Consider the following 10,688-nt stretch of genomic DNA (forward strand, 5'->3'; position numbering starts at 1 on the left):
GTCGAAAGATGCAATCAAAAAGGCTCTTGCATCGGGGACATCGGCCAAGCGAAAGAAGACGCCGACTCTGCTGAGGATGACGAAACAATGCGTCCGCCAGGAGAGGCCGTTACTTCTTGGGCTGCGCTTCAGGATGCCGGAACTGTGCCGTCTGGTGTCGCACTGAAAGATTTCATAGACGCTGACATGGATGTTATTGCTCATGAAGAAGTGAGTGACGAGAACATTATAAGAAGTGTCCCCAACGAGTAGCTGTCAGATGAAGACGACGTGCCGGACCTGCAGTTTCCGCCTTCCATGGCGCGTGTACTGGATGCGTTCGACGTTCTCAGAAGCTACGTGGCTGCGCATGATGACGATTGCGTCATGGAGCTCCTAACAAGGAGAAGGAAGCAGGCGACGCTCGATACACTCTGGAAATAAAGATTTCTGTACTCTACCAGTTCAGGTATACCATTCTTCTGTGAATTTCACAACAACAAAATTTTCGCTACAACAAATTTTTTCTCGCGCACCGTCAATTTCGTTGTAGCGGGATTTGACTGTGTCTCGTGCGTTCACCTATCACAAGATTGCAGAAGTGAGCAGAACAGTGACTGTTGTAGAATCAGATTGGACAATCTTAAAAGAATGAGTGATTAATAAGGGTACACACTGAAGGTTACATTGCTACAAAGACAATTCGAGCAGAAGACGGATTAGCCAGATCCTTCCTTTAAGAGCACCAAATACAAACAGCCCCAAGCCACATCTTGGCCACCCAGAGATTCGCCCATTTCTCTCTCTCCTGGTCATAAACAACACCATACCAACAACATAGACTAAACACAATTTCCGAAAAGAAAAGCTCGGTCTCCCTGGGTTGAGTTTCCAAACACCATCGTGAAACTCTATTTACAACAGTGACCTCTGCACTGGAGGGCAAAACCTGCAAGGACTTTTGGGTCTGCAACTAATTTTATCAGAATAATTGAACCAAACTGCAGTCACCTTTAGTACAGTGAGGCAAGCCTTGGCTGACGAAAATAATCATTGGAGAAGGGGAACAAGAGGGACAAAGGACAAACACAAATCTCTAAACACAGCTAGGTGACTGGTGCGTGACTGAAAAAATCCGCCTGGTCCGGGTACCGAACCCAAGACCTCTCCATTACTGGTGGAGCGCTCTACCAATTGAGCTAACCAGGAGTTAGACGTCAGTAGAGCAAACGGGTTTTATCAGCTGCCACCAGTCTAACACCAACAAGGGTGAAGCTTGCAATTTAAGGTTATGATTATAATGCAATTAAATGCAAAGGTGCAAGCAAGCTGGACAAGAATGACGAAAATAATTCCTGGAGAAGGGGAACAAGAGGGACAAAGGACAAACACAAATTCCCAAACGCAGCCAGGTGACTGGTGCGTGACCGAAAAAATCTGCCTGGTTAGGGTTTTCGGTCGCGCACCAGTCACCTAGCTGTGTTTGGAGATTTCTGTTTGACTTTGTCCCTCTTGTTTCCCTTCTCCAGAAATTATTTTCGCCATTCTTGTCCAGCTCGCTTGCACCTTTGCTTTTAATTCCATTATAATAAAAGCCTGGGCTGCTTGGTATAGCTCCATTTCACCCTACGACGGACCTTGAAAGACGCTGCGGGCCATTGAAGCCAATCCAATGCCGTGTGTGTGTTACGTGACTTTTAAAAGAAGCACAGTGATGTGCAGGGCATATAGTCACGCGATACGTCTGCAGCGTTGGATTGGATGAGATGGCACATAGCATCCGCTGTGGCCCATCATAGAGGGAAACGAAGTATAGCCATCGTGGCATTGGACAGTCTGGGCTCAAACAACTGTGGGTTTGTGCACCTAAAGAGTTTCACATTTTCATCCCACGTGCAAACTTTGAAGGTAGAATCCAATCAATGCATGCAGCAAAATGTGTCTTTAGCCGAGCTGAAATCTACAAAACTTTATTCGGTCCGCATTCGCCCGTTTTTCGGCAAATAATCTGCAGGTGTGTAGGGCTCTGAAGATGGCATGACAAAGGACTCTATACGGGCAATATAGACTTTTATCTGCGTATCGATCAGTGTTGCACACGTTCCTCTAAAACCAAAAGAAATGTTTCCTGTTACATTTCTAAGATTGAAATCTGCTGTTACATTAACATTACATTTGCATATTTTAATAAAATAGTGTGCTAAATAATACAAAGAAAAAAAATGAAAGCCGTTTACAACTCCCTGTAACGCCGAATTAGAGCGCAGCTCTTGAGGAGGAGGGAAGGGTACTGGGGGGTGGGTCAAGTGACCTCGGGGGGCGGGGGGGGTCACGTGACCTGGGGGGTCACGTGACCTTGTGGGTCACGTGACCTTGTGGGAGTCACGTGACCTTGGGGCGTCACGTGACGTCGGGGGGTCACGTGACGATACCGATGACGTCATCAGTAGCGTCACTGATGACGCCATCAGTGATGATGATGACGATGCGGATGCCGGTGACGTCATCACTGACGTCACTAATGACGTCATCAGTGATGATGACGATGACGATGCGGATGCCGGTGACGTCATCAGTGACGTCACTGACGACGTCATCAGTGCCGATGACGTCAACGGGGGGTCACGTGACCTCGGGGGGTATCCCCAGGTCACGTGACCCCAGGGGGGGTCACGACCTGGGTAACCATCGTGACCCTCGTGAGGGTAACCCTAGTAACCCTTGTGAGGGCAACTCTCGTGACCCTCGTGAGGGTAACTCTCGTGACCCTCGTAAGGGTAACTCTCATAACCCTCGTGACCCTCGTGAGGGTAACTAAGGGTTACGAGGGTGAGTAACCCTCGTGAGGGTAGCTCTCATAACCCTCGTGACCCTCGTGAGGGTAACCCTCGTGAAGGTTACCCTCACGAGGGTTACTAACCCTCGTAACCCTCAAAAGGGTTACCTTCACGAGGGTTACCCTCACGAGGGTTACTTACCCTTGTAACCACGAGGGTTACCCTCACGAGGGTTACTAACCCTCGTAACCCTCGTGAGGGTTACAAGGGTAAGTAACCCTCGTGAGACCCTCGTGAAGGTAACCCTTTTGAGGGTAACTAACCCTCGTAACCCTCGTGAGGGTTACGAGGGTAAGTAACCCTCGTGGCCCTCGTGATGGTAACCCTCATGAGATTAACCCTCGTAACCCTCACGAGGGTTACGAGGGTTGCAGTTACGCCGACGGCGACGGCGACGGCGACGGCGACGGCGACGGCGACGGCGACGCCGCTCAAGCCGGGAACGGGCCCCTAAGAGCTGCGCTCTAAAAGTAAAGCGAGCGAGTGGAAATTTCCACTCGCTCGCTTTACTTTTCATCAAACTATGTGTCAAGTCGCCACAATCAATGAATGAATCGATCAACCCAAGCTTTATTGTGCCCCAAACAGCTTAAGGGCCTTATGAGCGTTACACTTGCCCAAAATGAAACAGTACTAAAATTTACATACTACCATAAAATACTGGGCAAGCGCCCATTAAACATTTAGAGGTAATCGCAGAAAACTGGGGGATGGGCGCTTCTTTGGTCATCAATTTTACATATCAATGTACTGTGCATATTTTCTCAGATCTTACAAATTTGGGCATGGGCACTTAGTGTGGTATGGGCGGATGCGCAGTATTATATGGAGCCCAGCAGTTTTAGTATTATACTGTCGTTGAACTTTTTAGAGGTGAGAGAGTCCACGTCCGGGCTAAAACACTCGTCGTACATGAGCATCATCCGTGTCGGCAGAGGACTAGACTCTAAGTAAGCAGGATAAAAAAAAAGGCACAGATTTATTTTGTCGCTGGGGGGCATGAATTGAGATTCTACTCAATAACTTCTGGGAATCAATGACAACATTGAGCAACTGATATGAAAATACCATGTTGTGAACTACTCGTCTGGCCGAAAGAGGGGATAGACCAAGGGTGTCCAAAAGAAGCTCATAATCATAAAAAAACACTCTGTCCAATGCGGCGATCGCAGACAATTCTCACAAGTCGTCTCTGTACACTCTCCAACCTCAGCGCCTGACTGACACCCAAAGAATTCCATAGTGTAGTACAAAAATACAACCGTGACGTAACCAAAGGTCGAAAGAGGTTCAGTATGCAGGTGCAATTCCAGAAGACACGGGTAATGCATGCAATTATGCCCAGGATGCGTTAGGAATCATTGGTAACCTTCGAAACATGATAGTTAAAGTTCAGAAGTGCATTGACCGAAATGCCAAAGTCACATACAACAGAAGATCTAGAAATTTCAGTTGTCTAATGTGTAAGGATAAACAACAACATTTACCTTACAAGAAAAAGAGACAACCTTAGTTTTGGTGGGGTCTAATACCAGCAAGCACCACAGATGAATTGCATCAACATCTTTTCGTACCCATTCACAATCCAGAGGTGTGCGGGTGCTACGAAAAATTTTCACGTCATCCGCGAACTGAAGCATCACTGAGTCACTCACACTAGTTACTAGTTTGTTCCAGTTTTTTCAGTTATCTCTCGGATCCCCCGAAGTCGGAGGTTTAAATAGTCCACAATGAAAAGCTTAAATGCCTACTAAAATCAAGTAAATTAAAAAAAAAGAAAGAAAAGTAGGGCATTTATTTTTGTTGCTTTCTCGAAAACATATATGGATTTCTGATTTTAGTTCCACAAATGCAAGATAGAACGGCTGCAGCATTTCTCGATTCCTCTTAGAATGAACCCTTTGAAGGAACGTTGAACGTCGTCCCTTGGAACGCTGTTCTGTACAAAGCTGGTATCAGTCGCTGAAAGGAAACTGCAAAACTTACGTGTTTGTTGATGTGCCCAATTCTGCTCCCTGATTTCCTAACGGATCCAGCACGGTCATGGTGGCACCAGGTATAAAGCCTGCAGGTGCGCTGATCCTCTTCAACATAGGGAGCCCTGCATGCCTCGCTGCCTCTCACCAGCTAAAGGCACTGGAACTGTTCATAACCTGTGAGAAAGGGCAACCTAGGTTAAAGACATGTTTCGAAAACTTTTAGGTTTGAATAATGTTTTGAAATATTGCTGCAGTGATGGGCAGAAAAAAAAAATTACCGCATCTCCACATGGTGAATGATGTTGATTGGGGCGAAGCTCTGGTGGTGCTGATGATACTGATTTTATTGTTCATATGTAGTGCTGATGGTGCTGATTTCTTTTATTGCTCATAGGTAGTGCTGAGTTCCGGGTTGCGTTTCGACTTCATTATTACTGCTTTATGGTCGGTGAAATGCACAGTCAGTGATTCTTCTAGCAGATCAGCTTGGATCTGCGAAAAGCCGTGGGAATGCATCTCTACCACTTAAGTCAACCGTCATGTCAGAAAGAGAATGTGTGGTATGGAACGTTGTTATATACGCATTTGAGCATTTGACCGCAGCGCCCTCTCGTCTACAAACATCGAGCCAATGCATGCAAAGTTTAACGCGATTATATACGCGTTTGACCACAGCGCCCTCTCCTGTATAGACATTGAGCGGCTATATGCAACGTTTCATCCATGACAGAAACCCCAGCTCTTGAGTTACTACCGCATCTCAGAGCCCCCTACTCGTCCCGCAGTCGTGGCCGAGTGGTTAAGGCGATGGACTAAAAATCTATTGGGGTCTCCCTGCACAGGTTCGAATCTTGTCAACTGCGCAAACAATTTTTCTTTTTATGTGAGCACGGACGCCGGCCGGCCGGCCGGACGGACGAACGGATGGACAAGGCTAGACCCTAAAGAACTTCGCCCCTAAAACATACTTAGAACCATGAGGACCATGATCAAAAGAGCTATTCCAGTGTGGGGTTATATTATGTATCAAATTATGTAGCACAACTCTAGAGGACATACATAAAGAACACCACATTGTTCAGTACATAAAAAACAACTAAAAGGAGGTTTGTAACACACAGATAAGAATATCAGAAATGAAATTTTTTATATACTTTAGTTTTGGTACAGTGATCATACTGCTGCTCTATACATTAGAAGAAATCGGCCCGATGAGCACTGCTTCGTTGAATAACATTTCTTGGCACGTGTTCAATCACCCAAACATGTCATGAGTGGCCCTCGAAAAAATGTTGAATGATGTGTGAGATACAGAAGCACAGAAGTCAACAACAGAAGGTGTGTAGTAGCGGAAGCATGGCAGTAACTGAACTCGCCATGAACCCAAGCTCGTAGAATCGTGTCCTCTTATAAACGACTAGCAAGAGGGACAACTTCCTCGCGAATGTGATGTCATCACGAACGTCAAAGGAATGTATGCTTCACCAATCGAGACGTCAGAATGAAAACGTTTACAACAAAACGGTAATGCAAAAGGAATTAAACGGACAGAACACCGTGATAGAAAATAATATGTGAGTCTTACTGTCGACGAAAAGACCACTGTCAATACGTGCTCCACCCCCCCCCCCCCCCCCCAAAAAAAGAAAAAAAAAATAAAGTCAACGAAGTTTTTGGTTACAGAATCGAAGAACCGAAGCTCGATCGGCGAAAGCGATCGAATCACCTAAGAACGGACAAACACACACAAAGAGAAACACTACCCAACATCGTTGCACCAAACACCGCACCGAAGACAACAAGGGGCAGGCGACGTCTTCGACGCATGAAGTAAAGTTGTCCTCCCGCGTTTCGATCACGGTTGTAGTAAACAGGAAAATGAGTAAAAGACGTACCGTTTCTTGAAGGACCACCGCTGCGTGTTGACTCGAAGTGCTGCCCACGCGCGAAGGTTTTGCCGCATTCGTGCCGTCGCTCCAGCTCCTTAGACTTGGACCCCGGCCGATTCATGAGGCGATTGTTTGCACGAGCGGCCGCGGCAGCAAGCGAGTCCTTTTTTCGGCAGGCTTCATATTAGGCCAGCTCCGTGCGCTCAGAATCAAATTTCAACCAAATTTGGCAATCGCGCCAGCGGGAGATGCTGCGCGGTGGGCTCGTTCCCGAAATAGACGCTTCGACAGCCATCGAAACATACACTGTCGGTTTCGGAACGAGCGACGTAATCACCGAGATGCACGAGGAGTTTGTTAGCGGGCAGTATGACAAGAGAAACGATGAGGATACGATGTTTACAAGCCAAGTTTGAGAGTCACTTCGTTGCTAGGGCGCCATGTTTTCGAAAGAAAAACGGAACGGAACCAGCAAAAAAACGAAATGGTTATTAAGAGTAGCAAATAATGGTAAAATATATCTTCAAATGCAACACTATTTTAATTATATTAGTATATAGTTTACAAAAAACACCTTTCAAATAAAAAATAAATAAGCGTTTATTAACTTAGAAATTGTTTATAAAATAGTTAAATAATGCAGGAACTCCGTAGCAGAGTGGCGCAGTGGAAGCGTGCTGGGCCCATAACCCAGAGGTCCGTGGATCGAAACCACGCTCTGCTAAAGTTTTTTTTTTTTTTTTTTTTTTTATAAAATGCGTTTTTTTTGCTTTTGTCTGGGGTTTTGAACCACTTAAAATATTTTGAGGTGTGTCTTCTCCGTTATTTTGCTTTATTTATCCGTGGCTCAGGATTTAGATTATAATGCCTCCTAACCCGCATGACTGCACACTTTCGCTTCCCACTTCACTGCTTTGTGCTTGACTTTGAGGTAGTGATGCAAAACTATCGATAAATCGACTATCGATACTATATATAACTATCGATAGGCGACTATTGATAGTACTATCGATAGTTTTTAGATAGTCGACTATCAATAGTGCCATCCATAGTTTTTCGATAGTCGACTATCGATAGTACTATCTATAGTTGTTTTTACTATCAATAGTCAGATTTCTGGCGACTATCGATACTATCGATAGTACTATCGACAGTTTTGCACCACTACGTGCTGTCCCGCAGATAAATCGTTAAAATAATAATAAGTATTTATTGCTACCAGCAAAGAAAAGTTTAATATTGCGGATGCGTCAAAGCCAACAGGTGGCTTGTGCGACGCCATCCTCCAATAAAAAAAAAAAAACACGATACGTAGCATGTGTAGTTACGGAACATACAATAATATAAAACATACACAAAAGAGAAATGTAAACATAATTCCATGAAATTAGTCACTCTAGTTATAAGTTATAACGTGAAGATTTTACGCGAAAATATATTATGCACAGACTAGAACGGAAATCAATAGCAATGTCAAAGCAAAATGAAATACCACAAGACTAGAAAATTATGCAAAAAAAAATTCACGGAAGGTGTCTTCTATTAAAATGTTCTACAAACAGCGGAGTATTCATTAATGTTCCAGAAAGGCAGGCGCTTAAAAGTGGCACACAATACTAAGCAGAATGAATCTACAATATAAATAAACAAGATAGAGACCGAAACCAATAGTTCCATATTAAAACAAAATACCTCTCTAAGCATCTTCTTAACTTTGCCCAAGGATGTTTGGTTTAGAAGTTCAAGTGGTAAGTGAGAAAAAATATGTGGCACATAAAACGCACGCGTACTTTCGCCATAACGAGTGGGGGAAAGAGGTATGTGAAAAGGGTGCGTATGTCGAAGATCACGTGAGGGTGGGCTTGAGATTTTGAAATCAGAATCCCAAAAGTGCCGCAATACCACTGAATGAACATAAAGGGTTTGGAAGTTAGGTAATTGCAAATATTCGAAAAGATTACCGTTGTCAGGTATTTTAAGTGCATAAGAGATACTTTTCAGGATAGCTTTCAGGATGCAGCCCACTTTGGTTTTCCAATAGTCAGAAGAATGGCCGAAAGCGGTGATGGAGTAGCGAAGGACGATATATGCAAGCGAATGGGCAATCATTCTTCGAACAGATACAGAAAAAAAAATTTTGTTATATAATAGGCAACTAATGCTTCTCAGTTTCTTACAGATGTATGTAAAATGAACATTCCATTTCAGACCGCTACCAAATATATGCCTAGATATTTCACGCTGTCTGTATAATACTCAACCGGAATGCAGTTGCATCGATGGCAGAAAGAAGAGTGCAGAACTAATGGAATGTTGAGAGTGACTGTCTTTTAACATTAATATCAAGATTTTTTTTTAACCAGTCCATAATTGTTATTACTTGAGATTGCAATTGGCTGATGGAATTGGCATAGTTGATATGTTGGGTCATAATTACAGTATCGTCCGCGTATTGATAGAGCTTACATCCCGGTACCATGGTGGCGATGTCATTGACAAAAATATTAAACAAAAGAGGTGATAGAATAGACCCCTGTGGTACTCCGGCTTTTAGTTCAGTTCGAGAACTCTAAAATCCAGATGCGCACACCAGTTGAGAGCGATGAGAAAGATAGATTTTAAGAACGGGAAAAAATGAAACACGAAAACCTAGTCTGTACAGTTTCTTCAGCAGTATCATATGGCTTACTGTGTCGAAAGCTTTGGACACATCTAAGAATAGCGCGGAGGTAACAATATTGTGATCGAATGCTGAGTATAGGTGATCTGCGAAATCTTCTAGAAGAGGCTGAGTGGCCTTTCCTTGCACAAAACCAAATTGAGTTGGAGATAAGATATTAAATTTGTCTAAAAAACGTCATTATATTAAACACATGCTTTTCGAGGAACTGAGCGATGATTGACAAGAGAGAAATCGGACGATAGTTTGCAATATTGTTTCTAGTACCACCTTTACACAAAGGACGCACTATAGATGTTTTAAGTTCATCGGGAAGTATCTCGGTTTCAATAAAACCATTTACCATAAATAGAAGTACGTCTTTCAGAATGCCTATATTTCTGCAGAAATCAGAAAGACGAATTCCGTCTATACCAGGGGACTTGTTGTTCTTGAAACTAGACAAAATGGAATATAGACCAGCTTCCTGGAAAGGTGGAAGGAACGCTGAGGAAGAGACTAGGTTATCAAATGCATCTAGGCTACCTTTCGCCTGACCAGAAAAAGCAGGAAAAAAAAAAAAAAACCCGTTAAAATCCTCTACAATCGATTGCAAATTATCTCCAAAAAGTCGCTTCAGCGTATCAATAGAATGTCTTTGGTGTCCACGGAGTTCATTTATCAAAGACCAAGTTTTACGTGCATCCGAATGAGATTGGGAGAATTTTCTGTGATAAGAAATGCGCTTAGATGATCGAATCATCACGTTTACTTTGTTACGGCAGGATTTAAAGTTTATTCGTAGGAGTGCATCATTGGGTGAACGACGGCAGCGAGCCCCTAGTGCATTTTTTGCCCTTATCGCGTCTAAAATACACGCATTCAGCCATACAAGATCAGGGTTGCGTTTCTTTACGAATATTTCTCTCCGGCATCTTTCATAGAACTGTTTGAAAACCAGCACAAACTTTGGATGAACGTCGGTGCGGTTAACGGTCCTCAAAAAGTAGTTCCATGTCAAAAGCCGAGACCAATTTATCAAAGGCTGTGGTGTCGGTACCTGTAACATTAATGCGACTTGATGTGCGGCAGGCAACAAAGTAGTGGTCGGCAAGTTTTTCCTAAATAACTGCTGATTTCACGACAGTCGAAGATGTTCTTAGGTTATTGTGGATGCATGAGGAAACAAGACTCTCTAAAAGGAACTCTTCACGTGTTGGACAATAATAACGGACTAAATACCGTGAGTTGCCAAAGTGTTGAGGTAATTGTATACATTAGATTCAGACCCATTCAAAATGTCAATATTAAAGACTCATATAATGCATAATTGACTATACGAACT

At 43.7% G+C, this 10,688-nt stretch overlaps 2 non-coding genes across 2 annotated transcripts; both read left to right on the plus strand.

The window, feature by feature from the left end:
• Positions 1-5,576: 5,576 nt before the first annotated feature.
• Trnaf-aaa lies at positions 5,577-5,658 on the plus strand. Its single transcript has one exon. It is a non-coding gene; the product is annotated as a tRNA-Phe (tRNA).
• Positions 5,659-7,336: 1,678 nt separating this feature from the next.
• Positions 7,337-7,408, plus strand: Trnam-cau. Its single transcript has one exon. It is a non-coding gene; the product is annotated as a tRNA-Met (tRNA).
• The last annotated feature ends 3,280 nt before the right edge of the window (positions 7,409-10,688 follow it).

Source organism: Ixodes scapularis, unplaced genomic scaffold (genome assembly GCF_016920785.2).
Source record: "Ixodes scapularis isolate PalLabHiFi unplaced genomic scaffold, ASM1692078v2 PGA_scaffold4__175_contigs__length_147842914, whole genome shotgun sequence".
In the NCBI taxonomy this organism is placed as follows: domain Eukaryota; kingdom Metazoa; phylum Arthropoda; class Arachnida; order Ixodida; family Ixodidae; genus Ixodes; species Ixodes scapularis.